The sequence below is a fragment of the Podarcis vaucheri genome (genome assembly GCF_965113315.1).
Source record: "Podarcis vaucheri genome assembly, chromosome: 7".
NCBI classification, from domain to species: domain Eukaryota; kingdom Metazoa; phylum Chordata; class Lepidosauria; order Squamata; family Lacertidae; genus Podarcis; species Podarcis vaucheri.
Window position 1 is genome coordinate 90,901,671 of NC_138765.1, and position 16,196 is coordinate 90,917,866.

Consider the following 16,196-nt stretch of genomic DNA (forward strand, 5'->3'; position numbering starts at 1 on the left):
AAACTCAGATAGAAATTCCGCATCTCTTTCAAAGCAAAATAAATTTTCAGCTGAGCCAGTTCATAGATTTGTTGTACAGAGAGATTATTTGCATGTCGGGAAGCACACACAAACAACAATCACATGTTTACTTCAGCCTCAAAAAGGCACATATTTTGAGGTTTTAGTAATATGGAAATATGTAAATCAATTTACAGATAGTGAATAGCAAGCAGCAGACAGCTGATCACCTAAACATTCTTTAACCAGTTGACAGCACCACTTGCTACCTTTCCGCTGCCATACAGAAGGCTGGCAACAAGCATGGAGGGATAATAATAATAATAATAATAATAATAATAATAATAATAATGATTATTTTATTATTTTATGCCATGCCCATCTGGGTGGGTTTCCCATCTGGCTGGGACAGTATGGTGTAGTGATTGGAATAAGACTTACTGGGCGACCTTGGGCCAGTCACAGTCTCCCAGTCTAGCCCACTTCACAGGGTTGTGGTGAGGATGAAGCGGGGATGGGAAGAACCATGTGCACCACCTTGAACTCTTTGAAGGAAGGTGGAATATACATATATTTAAACAAATTTCAAGTGGGGGGAGAAAGAGAAAGACCTTGGTGCTAAAACATCTGCTTTGCATGCCGAAGGTCCAGGTTCAATCCCAGGCAGCTCCAAATAGAGTTTCAAACACTGCAAAGCTGCTACCAATAATTGTGCAGGCAATTCTTACTGAGCTAAATAGTCCCATAATTTTGGCTTTGTCTTGTTCCCATTATAAGGCCACCTTTCCCCTTCCTTGTAATTCAGTCACTGCTGCCATGCTGGTGTCTTCCCTTGACAGACCTGTAGTCCACTGTAACTTACGGACTCACTGTTAAGACTGAGTTCATGAAAGACAATCTTGCTCAGCTACAAGTGACCGCCAGAGAAGAGTCCTCTTCTCTAGCCAGCAGTCCTGATGGCGCAGAGAGAAGAGAATCAGTGCCCATCCTTTCAGCCCCACCAGAGCTGAGAAGGAGCAGAGGGTGCACCAATGCAGCTAACAAGAAACAACTAAATCGTAGTGGAAAGGTTAACACCCTCTGCAAAGACATCCCATGCTGATTTTGTTGCATGCTGCAAATACACTGAAAGGAACCATATATATATATATATATATATATATTTGCTTTCGTAGATTTTCACGGGTATAGGAATGTAGGTTTTGGTGTCTTCGGGTGTCTTCCCGTGTAAGAGTCGGGGTGTCTGTGCGACGTTTCGACGAGGTCTCACTCGTCATCTTCAGGCTGGTGCTTTCGGCTTCTTGTTACTGGAACAGAGCAGAATCTGGTGTTTGAGTTCCTATAAATACTGTTGAGGGGTGTGGTGTATAGCCTCCAACGTTCTGGGCAGAGAGGAAGTTCCTAGATTAGTGTGCCTTTTCTTCTTTTGTTCCTTAATTACTTGAGGGATATCTTGAGTGATTTCATGAGTGATATTCTGAATACCACTGGGTGGGTCATTAAGTGTAGATTAGTTGCTAAAGCTTTCGTGTCTTGACCTCTTGAGCTTGTGAAGAGTTTTTCTGAGAAGATGGCTGTGCTGCATTTAGTTGTGCTCTGGCTTGGCTTCGTGTATAGGGGCGAGCTGTAATTTTGTGCCTTGTGCCAGCCAGATCTGTGTAGGGATTGCAGGGGGGTGCAGCATCCGGAGGTGCCACTATAGTTTGGCTACTGGATGGAGTCTGTAATATGTCTGTGGAGAGGGTCTGGGTTTGGGTCTGGTGTGGTTGATTGGTGACGGCGTTCTGTGTGCCTCTGGTTCTGGTGTCGGTTTTTGTGGGGAGGGCTAATTTCCAGATGTCAGGCAGGCGGGACGTGTCGTCACGCTTGTTCATGTTGTGAGGGTGTTTCTCTATCTCGATGGCTTCCATGATTATTCTCTTGTGGTGATGTTCCATGTTAAAGAGCAATTTGGAATCTGCAAAATTAATTTCGTGTCCTGTTTCTTTCATGTGTTGGAAAAGAGAGGAAGTTTTTTCTTCTTTTTTGACGGCATTCTTGTGTTCTGCGATACGTGCATTTATTCGTCTGTTTGTTTGTCCAATGTACGTGGCTGGGCAGACTTTGCAGGGTATTTCATAGACCCCTTGGTTTTCGAGCTGGATTTTGTCTTTTGGGTTTCTGAGGATATTGGCTATTTTTTGGTTGGTGCAGAAGGCTGTTTTGATATTGTGTTTATGGAGGATTTTGCTAATTTTGTCTGTAGTGCCCTTGATATAAGGAAGGAGGGCCATGCCATTGTTTTCTTCTGTGTCTTGGTTTTTGGGGGGTGTTTCTTTTTGGATTAGCTTTGTAACCTTGTTTTTCTGGTATCCATTGGCGATTAACACATTTGAGAGATTCTGTAACTCAGTTGTCAAGTGGTCTTTGTCAGCCAGGCGTTTGGTTCTGGAGATGAGAGTCTTGGCTACGGAGTTTATTTGTGCAGGGTGGTGGTGTGATTGTGCATGTAAGTAGCGGTTGGTGTGTGTTTTTTTCCGGTAGATAGTGTGTCCTAGGGAGCCCCGATGACCTACTTGTGAGCTTCGATGTTGTATCTCTCTTCACTCAAGTGCCCATTAATGAAGCCTTGACAGCCATTCAAAACAAATACAATCCCCCCAAATACATTCTGGACCTGACCAACCACTGCCTAACCAACACGTACTTCATCCACAATGGACAAAGATACAAACAGATAGAAGGAGCACCTATGGGATCACCCCTCTCACCGGTCATCGCAAATTTGTACATGGAACACTTTGAAACCAATGCTTTAGACAAGTCAGAACACAAACCCAAACTTTGGCTCAGATATGTTGACGACACCTTTGTAATTTGGCCACACGGGAAAGAAAAACTAGATAGCTTCCTCACACATCTCAACAGCCTACACCCCAAAATACAATTCACTATGGAAATAGAAGACAACAACCAACTCCCCTTTCTTGACGTCCTAATCTACAAAAAACCTGATGGCTCCCTAGGACACACTATCTACCGGAAAAAAACACACACCAACCGCTACTTACATGCACAATCACACCACCACCCTGCACAAATAAACTCCGTAGCCAAGACTCTCATCTCCAGAACCAAACGCCTGGCTGACAAAGACCACTTGACAACTGAGTTACAGAATCTCTCAAATGTGTTAATCGCCAATGGATACCAGAAAAACAAGGTTACAAAGCTAATCCAAAAAGAAACACCCCCCAAAAACCAAGACACAGAAGAAAACAATGGCATGGCCCTCCTTCCTTATATCAAGGGCACTACAGACAAAATTAGCAAAATCCTCCATAAACACAATATCAAAACAGCCTTCTGCACCAACCAAAAAATAGCCAATATCCTCAGAAACCCAAAAGACAAAATCCAGCTCGAAAACCAAGGGGTCTATGAAATACCCTGCAAAGTCTGCCCAGCCACGTACATTGGACAAACAAACAGACGAATAAATGCACGTATCGCAGAACACAAGAATGCCGTCAAAAAAGAAGAAAAAACTTCCTCTCTTTTCCAACACATGAAAGAAACAGGACACGAAATTAATTTTGCAGATTCCAAATTGCTCTTTAACATGGAACATCACCACAAGAGAATAATCATGGAAGCCATCGAGATAGAGAAACACCCTCACAACATGAACAAGCGTGACGACACGTCCCGCCTGCCTGACATCTGGAAATTAGCCCTCCCCACAAAAACCGACACCAGAACCAGAGGCACACAGAACGCCGTCACCAATCAACCACACCAGACCCAAACCCAGACCCTCTCCACAGACATATTACAGACTCCATCCAGTAGCCAAACTATAGTGGCACCTCCGGATGCTGCACCCCCCTGCAATCCCTACACAGATCTGGCTGGCACAAGGCACAAAATTACAGCTCGCCCCTATACACGAAGCCAAGCCAGAGCACAACTAAATGCAGCACAGCCATCTTCTCAGAAAAACTCTTCACAAGCTCAAGAGGTCAAGACACGAAAGCTTTAGCAACTAATCTACACTTAATGACCCACCCAGTGGTATTCAGAATATCACTCATGAAATCACTCAAGATATCCCTCAAGTAATTAAGGAACAAAAGAAGAAAAGGCACACTAATCTAGGAACTTCCTCTCTGCCCAGAACGTTGGAGGCTATACACCACACCCCTCAACAGTATTTATAGGAACTCAAACACCAGATTCTGCTCTGTTCCAGTAACAAGAAGCCGAAAGCACCAGCCTGAAGATGACGAGTGAGACCTCGTCGAAACGTCGCCCAGACACCCCGACTCTTACACGGGAAGACACCCGAAGACACCAAAACCTGCATTCCTGTACCCGTGAAAATCTACGAAAGCATATATATATATATATATATATATATATATATATATATGCGCAAGGGATAAAGTTGTGTCTTGCTCCTTTTGCAGGACAGTTGCCCCGGACCATCTATGTGCAAAACGTCTGCCTCGGGCCTGAGTAACATCTGTATTGGGTGACTTCCTTCCTTCCCAAGAATCACCTTTCTGAATCACCATTTGACAAGAAAAGTGCCCAAGGCTTAGTGAGCATTTGGCTTCCGTTGTAAAGAAATAGGAAGTCCACTTCTTAGAAACACTCTGCTGTCTTATCAGCAGAGACGGCTCTGTCCTGCCATACCAGTTTCTGCATCGCTTTGACCACCAGCTTTTTCTGCCCTTTGGCTTTCCTGCCTCAGGAATCTCTGCCTTGAATGCAAACAGAACTACGTCTCCCAGAATCCAATGCCACATCACAGGGAGGGCTGAGGCTTTGAAAAACACATGAGCGTAAATTTCTCGGATTAAAAAAACAAAAAAGCAACAACCCAAAGAGGCGGGAGAGGAATCAAAGCCTCGAGCGTCATGTCTAGGAATAGAAACGGGAGTGCTGCCAAGTTATTACAGAAGATGAGTAATCCACTTAAGTCATTCCTCTAAACACCATTCCTTGTAAGAGAATTAAAATATCAGCTTACATCACCAAATGCAGCTCAGAGGCTGGACAAAATCTGTGCAGGCATTACGCTTGGATTGCAAGCATGAGTAAGATCTGGAGGGCAAATGAACAGACTGTTCAGGACTCAGATTCCAGAGGAGGAGGAGGAGGAGGAGGAAAGTGAGGCGGGCAAGATTTTAGTCATTTCCAAGCAAGAAGCGGTCATAAAAACGCTGCCAGGAGATCTCGATGAGAAATTAGAAGTAGAATTATATGGAGACCAGGAAGGAGAAAAGAACACTGTATATTTTCAGCACTGTCCCATTAACATCTCTAGAGCAGAGCATCTCAAACGTCTGACACCAATTACAGATAGGTAGCCGTGTTGGTCTGCCATAGTCAAAATAAAAAAATTCCTTCCAGTAGCACCTTAAAGACCAACTAAGTTAGTTCTTGGTATGAGCTTTCGTGTGTATGCACACTTCTTCAGATACCTGGTACCAGGTATACCAGATACCAGGTATCTGAAGAAGTGTGCATGCACACGAAAGCTCATACCAAGAACTAACTTAGTTGGTCTTTAAGGTGCTACTGGAAGGATTTTTTTTTTATTTTGTCTGACACCAAGGCACCTTTAAATAACCCCCACAAAAGCCTGGCTGCAAACAGGCAGCTCACTGATTTGATAAAGCCTGAAAATGTTTACTTTTAGAGGTGAAACTATAACGTCACTTGGGAGATTGGAGGATGTTATATTGCAACGTTTTTCTTAAAACTTTAAAGAAACTGTGTATATTCCCTGATCTAAATTGCCCTCCAGATATTGCTCTTATCACCCTCCAGGGTGCAGCGGAAGAGACAGCTACAGTATGGGAACCTGGCTTTTCTCCAGCAGGTTCAATAGCACGTAGGAGAGGGCAGTACTGGTCAGGGAGATTGTGTGAGTAGGGGAAATAGCTCCTCCCCTTTCCCCAGTGCTCTAAAGTAAATAAAAAGTCAGGAGATTTGTGTGTCTTTTCACCCTTAGGGGCTACAATCTATTTAGTTAGTTAGTTTATTTAACATAATTGATATGCCTCTTAATCATGGGGGTGGGGTGGGATTTACACAATCTAGCCAAAGTGATGCAATTTTTTAGCATCATAGTCGTCGTCATTGTTGCTGTTAAATTTATCTCTCTACTGCTCTTCCTCCCAAGCAGCAGCCCACAATCGAGTGCAGCACCATTAAACTACAGTGAGGCTAGAAGATGAAACCAATAAAAACAAACTCCCGACAGCAGAGCCAAACTTAAACATGCTGGTGCACATGACATCTGCTAGGACCCCGAGGCAATTACCTTCCAAAAGCCCAGTTGAACATGTACATCTTCAGGTTGATGCCTGAAGACCACAAGCAGATTTCCACACAGAGAGAATTCTATAATTGGGGGGGCTTCTACCAGGAAGGCCCTGCCCCATGGAATCACACACATGCACTGGCCCAACCCCACTGGCAAGAAGAGAAGCAGGTCTTCCTCGCCAGGGCATGGGCCGAAAGGAACTGAGAGAGGTGTATATACTTGGGCCCCAAGGTGTTTATGCCTTTGTATGTCAGGATGGGTGGGCAACTCTATCCATTTCAGGTCCTCACAGATCTTAAGTTCAGTTCTCCACTGTTATGTACTGAGTTGAATAGGATCCAAACTGCAGCAGTCTGATTGGTCCTAGAACAATAGGATTCAGAATGCAGCAGTCTGATTGGTCCTAGAACAATGCAGCAGTATGATTGGTTGGCAGGAACCACCCAATCCTGCTCCAGATAGAAGTGAATCCACAACCTGATTGGCTTACAGTAGAATTCCGGAATTAGCCAATCATGTGCAGCCCATTGTGTAAATAATGTATATAAAGCAGATACTGTGAGGGGACTTTCATTCATTCCTCCTCACCACTATGAGCTGACTAAAGAGCATGAAATCACTGTGCGACTCTGAGTATATTTCATCCACATTTCCACATCAGTTTGAGAATTATTTTATATATGAGAAAAATCCTCATGAAAATTCATCAGCATTTTAGTTAAATTTTCTCCTAATATACACATTTTTGTATGCAATTTGGCCTAATATATGCATTTTTGCAAACCTTCCCCCCAATATAATGCATGTATGTATGCTATTTTCACAAATACATGCATTTTTACACATACTTTACCCCAGCATATGCATTTTTGACGGGTGAACTGCATTGCAAGCTTGAGAGGAGTGCAAATTTCACAAGATGGCTGTCCTTCAATTAGCATATTGTTTCAGCAAGTATGAATTAGGTAGGTTCACCTTTTAGTGCAAACTGAATCAAATGCCACCTTGAATGTCACCTGGTAGTTCACAGGCAGTGCATTAAGAGTTAGTGACATGCAATTCCAGCATGTTGCCCCAGGTAACAGCCCTGATGCAAATTGTGTCCCCAACACACACACGCCATGGACATCCTGCTTCACGTGTCATTTAGTCATAAGATATGGGGTTGGCAAACTACGGTCCGGGGGCTGGATGCGGCCCCAAAGGGTCACAAATCTGGCCAGCACGGCCATTTGAAATCCCCCGCCAAGTGTCCGAGGCCAAAAGGCTGCATTGGCGTTTACCTCAACGCAGCAAGGGGTGGCAAGCATCTCCAACGCAGCTTTTCAGCAGCGTGGGGACTGATTGCTCAGTCCCTGCACCATGCTGAGGTAAACTCCGACACGGCCTTTCACTTGTTGAGCCATCGCCAACACGCGGGAGGGAGCAGTGAGGGGGCCAGGGGCTTTGGGGAGCTCGTGGGGCTGGCGCTGAGGGTGCCGCTGAAGCGGGGTTTCCTCTTGCGCGCGGTGCTGCTGCTCGGCTCCTTCCTGCGGCTGCTGCTGCTGCTCTGGTTGTTGCTCTTGCCCTGCGCTGAAGAGCCAGCCCAGCGGACAGGATCTGGGTGAGCCGCTGCTTCCCGGCCGAGGGAAGGTAGAAGAGGAGGCAGGGTCTCTGTGCCCGGATGGACGGTGGACCCCCCCCTGTCTCTGGCGGTGGCCCTTCTCCCTTTGCTGCCTGCTGCCCGCCCATTTCGGAGGCGCCGGGCCGAAGCCCTCTTCCTCTCTGCCTGGGCGCCTTCCGCTTCAGCCTGGACCAGCCTGGGCCAGCGGGCCAGGAGGGGGCGTCTTCTGTGGCGGCGGCTGTCCCTGCCCAGGCTGAGGCCTGAGGAAGGGGAGGGAGCAGCGAGGGGGCCAGCAGGGAGTTGTGGCCGATGAGGTGGCGGTGCTTGGGCCCTCCTACCGCAGGGGGGACTGTGGCCGCAGGGGCTCCCAACTCCGCCTCTTTCTTCTAACCCCCCCCCGTGGCGGTTCATATATTTTTTTCAAAATGTAGTCTGCCCCGCCACAAGATCTGAGAGACAGTGAACCGGCCCCCTGCTGAAAAAGTTTGAGGACCCCTGCATAACTCCTTGCCCTAGAAATGCCCAAAGATAGCTGAATAATTGGTCTGACCCTGAGACATGACCATTCTGCTTATGAATGGGAGGAAGTCATCTTGGAGCAAAAACGTATGTGAGAGACTCCCCTGCGGGTGGGCAGTTGTACTGAGTCCATGCAGCCCTGAGGAAATGATCCAGTCAGGATAATTTGGAATTGTTGCATGGAAAGAGGCAGTGCCAATGAGGCAGACCTTGCTGAGATGCAGGGGACAACAATTTCTGTTATTTAGTTAATAATGAGTATACTGTAGTTCTGAACACAGAAAACAAGCTCTTTTCTCATGGACACAGGGCTGGCTCCAGACTTCAAGGGCCCACCACCAAATGAGTATGACGGTCCACTATCTCTTCATCTGACACTGCACCACCACCATTTGCCAACCCCCCCACCAGCCCCCAAGTGGCATTTTAGCAGTGAATGCTAAATTGGCTTCCATTTGTGAAAGCTGCCCACCATTTTAATTTACCCAAAATGCAACACTTCAGCATTGACCTATAGCATTGACCCATGCTACTGGTTTGTTGGGCTTTATGAATTTTACAGATCTACAGACCAGGACATTGTATTTTGGTGGGTAAATTAAGGTGATGGGTGACCAATGTGGTGGGAGTCAATTCAAAGGAAAGACCGCCACTAGAACAGCCATCTATAGACCCTTCTGAGCTGACCAATTACCAACTTGGTATCAAGCCAAAATGGCACCCTAATGAGCGCTGATGCACACTTTTAGGATTCCTGTTCCACTGTGGTCATCTATAAACCAACTCCTGGTACAGCCATCCATCCATAAGTCATCAAAATGGTTGCCGTTTTGTTTTCTACTCCTGCGCCTTTGACACAGAGGTGTTAAGCTGCCCCATCCCCATTGACCCTGGGGCAGGCAAAAGTTTGCCTACAGAATTTCTGTAGGCTTCTGTTACCAGCTCAGGCACTGGCTTATGTTATTTTAAAAAGTTGGCAACTTTCGACTGCTGACTGTTACTCTGAAACTTCCCTTCCCTGGAGGCTCTAAGGCCTGAGCATCTTCTGTTGAGTATTCTGCCCGTGGGGGGGGGGGGATCCAAATTCCTTTTCTGAATATCGGTTAGACTTCATCTCAGTTGTTCAGATGTTTCTATCTGTTATAGTGAAATGGGACAGGTTGCTATTTCAGCCACAAAACCATCTGTTAGACACCCACCAAGCTGGTCTCTGCATCTCTCCCCAATCCCCGCCCTGCCACATCCCTCCAGGTGTGCTGCTGGCCAACTGTTCAAATTCTTTCTTCCCCTCCCTGCTAATTAACATGGGCACGTGCAAACCAATTGGCCAGATGTACTGGGGACAGCCCCAATTTTCTGTTCTCTCCTTTGGCCAACCACCAGTTCCTCTTTTGCCTTTGAGGGAGATTTGCAGGGACTGTGCCTTTGTCTTACTGTGAGATTGTGCGCAAATTTCAGCTCCATCTCTGGGGCCTCTCACCAAGCAAGGAAACAGAGTCATCATCTTGACTCCTATGTGGGCCAATTTATCACCGCCACCAGCCCAGAAAGTAAGGGTTCATAGAATCATAGAATCATAGAATCATAGAGTTGGAAGAGACCACAAGGGCCATCGAGTCCAACCCCCTGCCAAGCAGGAAACACCATCAGAGCACTACTGACATATGGTTGTCAAGCCTCTGCTTAAAGACCTCCAAAGTAGAAGACTCCACCACACTTCTTGGCAGCAAATTCCACGGTCGAACAGCTCTTACTGTCAGGAAGTTCTTCCTAATGTTTAGGTGGAATCTTCTTTCTTGTAGTTTGGATCCATTGCTCCGTGTCCGCTTCTCTGGAGCAGCAGAAAACAACCTTTCTCCCTCCTCTATGTGACATCCTTTTATATATTTGAACATGGCTATCATATCACCCCTTAACCTCCTCTTCTCTAGGCTAAACATGCCCAGCTCCCTTAGCCGTTCCTCATAAGGCATCGTTTCCAGGCCTTTGACCATAGTTGCTTATCTCCTTGGCTCAGGGGTTGCATGGCTCCATACCTTCCAACATTTCTCCAATGAAAATAGGGGTGTCCTAAGGAAAAGTCGGGATCAAATCAGAAACTGGGACAGCTTCTGTAAATCTGGGACTGTCCCTGGAAAATGGGGACACTTGGAGGGTCTGAAGGATCTTCACTGGCTCCCAGGACGTTTCCGAGCACAATTCAAAGCCCCACAGACGTAGAAAATGCTTGTGTTATTTTTCTCCATAACCACTCAGGTTAAAAGGCAGGGTTACCAACTGACCAAGGAATTTTGCTCTGGGCTGCTCCCGTTCTTCGACAGCAGATGATCTAACAAAAAATCCAGCAGCTGAGGCTTCTCCAGGCATGGAGATAGGCTTCCTTGCACACTAATATCTGCATATCAGGCTCCTGTTGAAAGCACTGGAGGAGCAGGGGCCAGTTGGCAACCCTCTGAAAATGGTGTTCCTTTAAAGAGGCTGTGATCGGTGCAAATTAAAGCTGCCCAAACTGTAATGAGATATCCTGAAGGGCTGGGCCAGTTTAACAGTTAAGGTCTAAAAATTTCAGTAGAAGCAACCTGTGGTTTGGTTGCATTCTTCTATCTAACCAGGGTCAAAGGAGTTGGGATATGACTCATTTTAAATGTTTTTACTTGTTCGTTTTCAGAACGGCTTGGGCTTTCCGGAGTTGTATTAATTGCGGTTTTGAGGTGTCTGACCAAATGAGTGAGTCTACAGGGACTTTCCAATATCAGAATGAAAGGCCCAGCTTTGCAAGCAGCAGCAGAGCTCACTCGCAAGAATATCAGGGCTGCTCCATGAGAGCAGGAGTCAAAGAGCCATTTGCACAAGGGCACCTGAACATGTAAGGTTGCCATGTTTTTCACCCGTCTGGCTCCTGTGCCTTTAACAGCAACCTGGTGTGCCCAAAATTAAGCTCCCTCCTCCACCACCCTCATCACTTTAACGCCAAACTAGGAAAAGCTTTGGTTTGTTGAATTTCTGCATGGAAGGCACAGAAGCAGGACTAGACCCATTTTGATCAAATTGGGGGGAAATAGTGGGGAGGCTGGGGTTTATCAGCCTCAAACATCTCACAGATGAAAATCAGGAGGTTATTGTGTGTTTCTAGCATGCACACGCTTGTGCGCGTGCACACACACACACACACACACACACTGCCCTTGTCAGCACCAGCACAACCACAATTCTTCCATATTGTTGCACTTCCTTTTTGTGTTGTTGGGTTCTGTTTTGCAACAGTCTGCCCTTCCTTGATTTAAAAGCCAAGAGAGTGTTTGTTCTTTCTACTCAATATATCCTATCCTATTCTATCCAAAAATATTACCCACACAGTAGGGCAAGACTCTGGAGAGTCTCTGCCAGTTAGTGCAGACAGCAATGATCAAATTAGAGCGAGAGTTTGACTCAGTACAAGAGATTTTTGTAGTGTCACCTAATCGTGAGCAATCTTTCAAGTTCTCCAGAACTCTTCATCAGGCTGCATGTTAAGCCAAAGATAGTGGGGGGAGAAAAAGTTGCCTTGAAGACACAACATCTTCAGATTGAAACAGTTGTAAGAGCATCTAGTCCAGCATCTTGTTCTCCCACTGATGAATAAGATGCCTACAGGAAGCCTCAGAGCAGGACCTGAGCACCACAGCGCCCTCCCCTTGGGACAATGGAGGCAGAACACAGCCATCACAGCTGGTAGCCACGGACAGCCTTCTCCTCCAAAGGATGGCTTCCAGAAGCCATAATGCAGAGCAGACTGAATTTTTCAGATAACAGCAAGGCTTGTTTCAGGTTGCACCTCTCTCATCTAAGTCCATGCTGGTTTTGACCTATGAAGCTTCGTGGACTACCTTTCCCCATGTATGAAGCTACACAGACTCTGAGATCAGCATCTTGTTGGTGGCAAAGGAGAGAGAGAGAGAGAGAGAATTCCTCGGATGACCAGATCAAGATTTGGGACAAGTACTATTTGGTAAAAGAACCCCAGCAGAGAGTGTGGCTGGGGGAAGGGTGGGCAGAAAGGGAGCAGCAGTGGAGGCAGTCCATCTGCTGTGGGGTGGGGGGGGGACGATGCAATGCCTCTGTGTGTAGCCCCCTCGCAGCCCTTTGCAAGCCAGAGTCTGCCCCTCCGGCAGCCACCCAGGTCTTCTTTGGCAATGGCAAATGGCTTTGCCCCCTCAATGGTGTTGCAGTCAGCAATGGTGACATCTTTCTGGGGTTTGTCTCGACTGTCTTTCTGTTCTCCACTTTTCTCACTACATCCATCCCTTCCAGGACTTTGCCAAAGACAACATGCTTGCCATCCAGCCATGGCATCTTGACAGTGGTGATGAAGAACTGAGAGCCACTGGTGTCCTCACCAGCACTGGCCATGCTCACCCAGCCAGGCCCATAGTGCTTCAGCTTGAAGTTCTCATCAGGGAAATGGTCCCTGTCGATGCTTTTACCTCCTGTTCCATCTCCCCAGGTGAAGTCTTCCCCCTGGATCATGAAGTCCTGGATCACACAGGGAAACTTGCTGCCTTTGTAGCCAAAGCCTTTCTCTCCTGTGGGCAAGGCGACAAAATCCTCAACCGTCCTCAGAACTGTCTTTCCAAAAAGGCCGAGGACAACTCACCCCACATCTTCATCCTCAATCTGCAGATCAGAATACACCTTGGCCATGACCTTGGGCCCCTTCTTGCACTCCTCCACATGAGCAGCCGGGAAAAGCAGCAGCAGCAGGCCAGGACCGCCAGCAGCTTCCTCTTCCTACCCCCGCAGCCCCAGCAGCGCCAACCCAGCCACAGTGCCCGCCAGGCAGCCAGCATCTGCCCCCTTCCCTTCTCTCTTTAAGTTCATTCCAAATTTCCCCTCTTCCACTAACATAGAAAAAGATCATATATTTGGTTAAGCTAAAAATTGGTTTACTTACAAACTCTCCAAATGTCAGGTCCATGTGTTCATACATCAGTCAGAAAACGCAGGCAGTAAAGCTTGGCTTAGTTACAGTGGTGAAAGTTCCTAAATTATTGGTATATGGGCACAATAAAGGCTTGTTAAAGCCATGGAATCTGAGCTTGGAGCTCAGGCCTCTTTACACGCTGAGCTTCTCAGGTGAACAATAGCCTTGGTTACTTTCCTCTCAAGGAGCAGGTGATGTGGCAGGTCAGTTTATGGAATTAATCTGTCCATGCATTAATTAGACATAAGCATTTTGGTTATATGAGGCTGGTTATGAGGCCCTTTGTGTCGCATCTGAGAGATAGTCAGAGGTTGGCAATGAGAGAAACAGCCTTTTCTGCAGTTGTCTCCCATTTAAAGAAGATTCCTGTGGAATGCTTTCCCCACAAAGGCCTGCCTTTGACATCTTTCCAGCACCAGGCAAAGAAGTTTTAGTTCTCATGGACATGTGGACAGCATTGATTGCCAAGCATTTGGTGATTACTGGTGTTCATCCTGCGTGGAATTTTCCTATTTTTAATTATTTTTCTTCGACTGAACACTTGTAGTAGTCTGCATTGATATTTTATTACGGTGGTGCCTTGGTTCTCAAACGCCTTGGTTCCCAAATGCTGAAAACCTGGAAGTAAGTACAGTGGTGCCTTGCAAGACGAAATTAATTCGTTCCGCGAGTTTTTTCGTCTAGCGAATTTTTCGTCTTGCAAAGCACGGTGTCGGGAAAGTTTTGGAAAAGCTTCAAAAATCACCAAAGTCTTTAAAAACCTCAAAAAGGCTACCACACCGCGTTCTATGAGTTGCTCCTCGAAGTCAAGTCGCAACTGTATTAACGGTTTTAAGAAAAAGGAAACAAACTTGCAAGATGTTTCCGTCTTGAGAAGCAAGCCCATAGGGAAAATCATCTTGTGAAGAGCTCAAAAAACACAAAACCCTTTCGTCTAGCAAGTTTTCCGTCTTGCGAGGCATTCGTCTTGCGGGGCACCACTGTATTCCAGTTTTCAAACGTTTTTCAGAAGCCGAACATCCGAAGCGGCTGTCGGCTATTGTTTCCAGGGCACCTGCACCAATCAGAAGCTGCACCTTGGTTTTCGGAAGTCAAACAGACTTCTGGAACCAATTAAGTTTGGTGCTTTGGTTTTTGCTATTTATTTTGCATTTTTGTTTTTGAGGCTTCTTCGGTTAATTTGTTTTAGTGACTGTGTGGAACCCAGTTCAGCTACTGATTGATTGCGTGACTGCAGAAGGGGTTAAAAGCCCCCCATCCAAACATTGACTATCATCAGTGCAGGTAAGGGTAAAAAATAATTTTTATTTTTATCCTCTACAATACTGTCATATTTATTTTATAGTACAGTATGTTGATTATTGCTTTCATTTTATGGATCAGTGGTCTTGTTAAATAGTAAGATTCATGTTAAATTGCTGTTTTAGGAGTTGCTTTTAAAAGTCTGGAACTGATTAATGCATTTTACATTACTTTCTATGGGAAAGTGCACCTTGGTTTTGGAACGCTTTGGTTTTGGAACAGACTTCCGGAGCGGATTAAGTCTGACAACCAAGGTACCACTGTGCTGTAAATCACTTTCGGGTACCTCTAGATGCATGACATTATATGTAAATATAATAAACTCTCTGTGGTGCAAGGGGTTAGTCTGGCTGTTAACTGGAAAGCTGGTGGTTTGAACCCACTCAGGGACAGCTCTGGGCAGGATTCCTGCACTGCAGGGGGTTGGACTGGATGGCCCTCGGAGTCCCTTCCAACTCTATAATTCTACAATTCTGATCCAACTAAACCACTGGGGAAAAGAAACAAAAATTGTAGGAATTTTTTAAAAACCCAGCCATAATTGGATTTCTCAGGTCCCTTGAGGAGCAGAGAGCAGAAGTGAAGAGAAACATGGCAGCAGCAGCAGCAGCCGTTAAGAGGAGCAAAGTTTGTTAAGAAGTGTTTTAAGAAGCCATGAGGGATGAATGAATCTGTCAGTTTCTGTTTCTCTTCTCATTTTTTCCAATCTTACCTTCTGTTCTCCACATTTCTGCATCAGTTTGCATTTTCTTTTTTTAAAAAAAGATTCATCATGAAAATTCATCAGCATTAAATGCAAATTTCTCCTAAAGTACCTATTTATGTATGCATTTCCCCATCTTGCAAGAAATTTCCTGTAATATTATGCATTAGTGTATGTTGTTTTTACTAACATATGCATTATGTACACACATTTTCCCAATGTAGACATTTTTGTACATTTGCAAGAATTGCACTGTGCTACAAAATGTGGATAAGTGCAAATTTTAAAGGACAACTGCTCTTCACTTTGCACACGGCTTTGGGAAGTGTGAATTAGTTGAGGCTTGCCAGTGTTGAATTCCTCCTTCATTCCTTAAGCGACAGCAGTGACTTCTCCCTCCTCCCTCTCTTCTACCCAAAGAGGTCCTTCTTCAGAGCCAGGCATTTGGGCCACAAGAGTGTCTGTGCTGCTCTGCCACCTCCGCTCTGCCACAGCAGCCCCCTGGCCCTTTCTCAGAGCAGAGGGGAGCAGGGAGGAAATCCCTCCAGGGGGCCTAGAGGAAGCAACTCCAGCTGGAAGGGCTTCCCACAACATCTGTGTCCCTGCCAGGGGCCTGGTGCTTCGATCGCCACTTACGCATTGCCAAAAGGGAGGGCAAAAAAGGACACTGATTTGCATACACTCAGAAATAAATTACTATTATTTAACCATAAACCCAATTCACCTTGGGGTGGCTCTGGCCAGTTGACTGCCATGCCCGCCTGCTCAGTTGGGTGTTGGGGTGCTGCTAAGC

General features: G+C 46.0%; 1 long non-coding RNA gene and 1 pseudogene across 2 annotated transcripts in view; both read right to left on the reverse strand.

Annotated features, from left to right (window-relative positions):
* The window catches only part of LOC309536552, a 208,973-nt gene that overhangs the window by 41,327 nt on the left and 151,450 nt on the right, over window positions 1-16,196 (reverse strand). The gene's annotated exons all lie outside the window — the stretch shown is intronic.
* On the reverse strand, window positions 7,707-13,264 carry LOC309537603 (annotated as a pseudogene). The gene is made up of 3 exons: window positions 12,421-13,264; window positions 11,788-11,818; window positions 7,707-8,179 (listed from the first exon to the last, which is right to left on the reverse strand). The product of its transcript is annotated as an uncharacterized misc_RNA (transcript).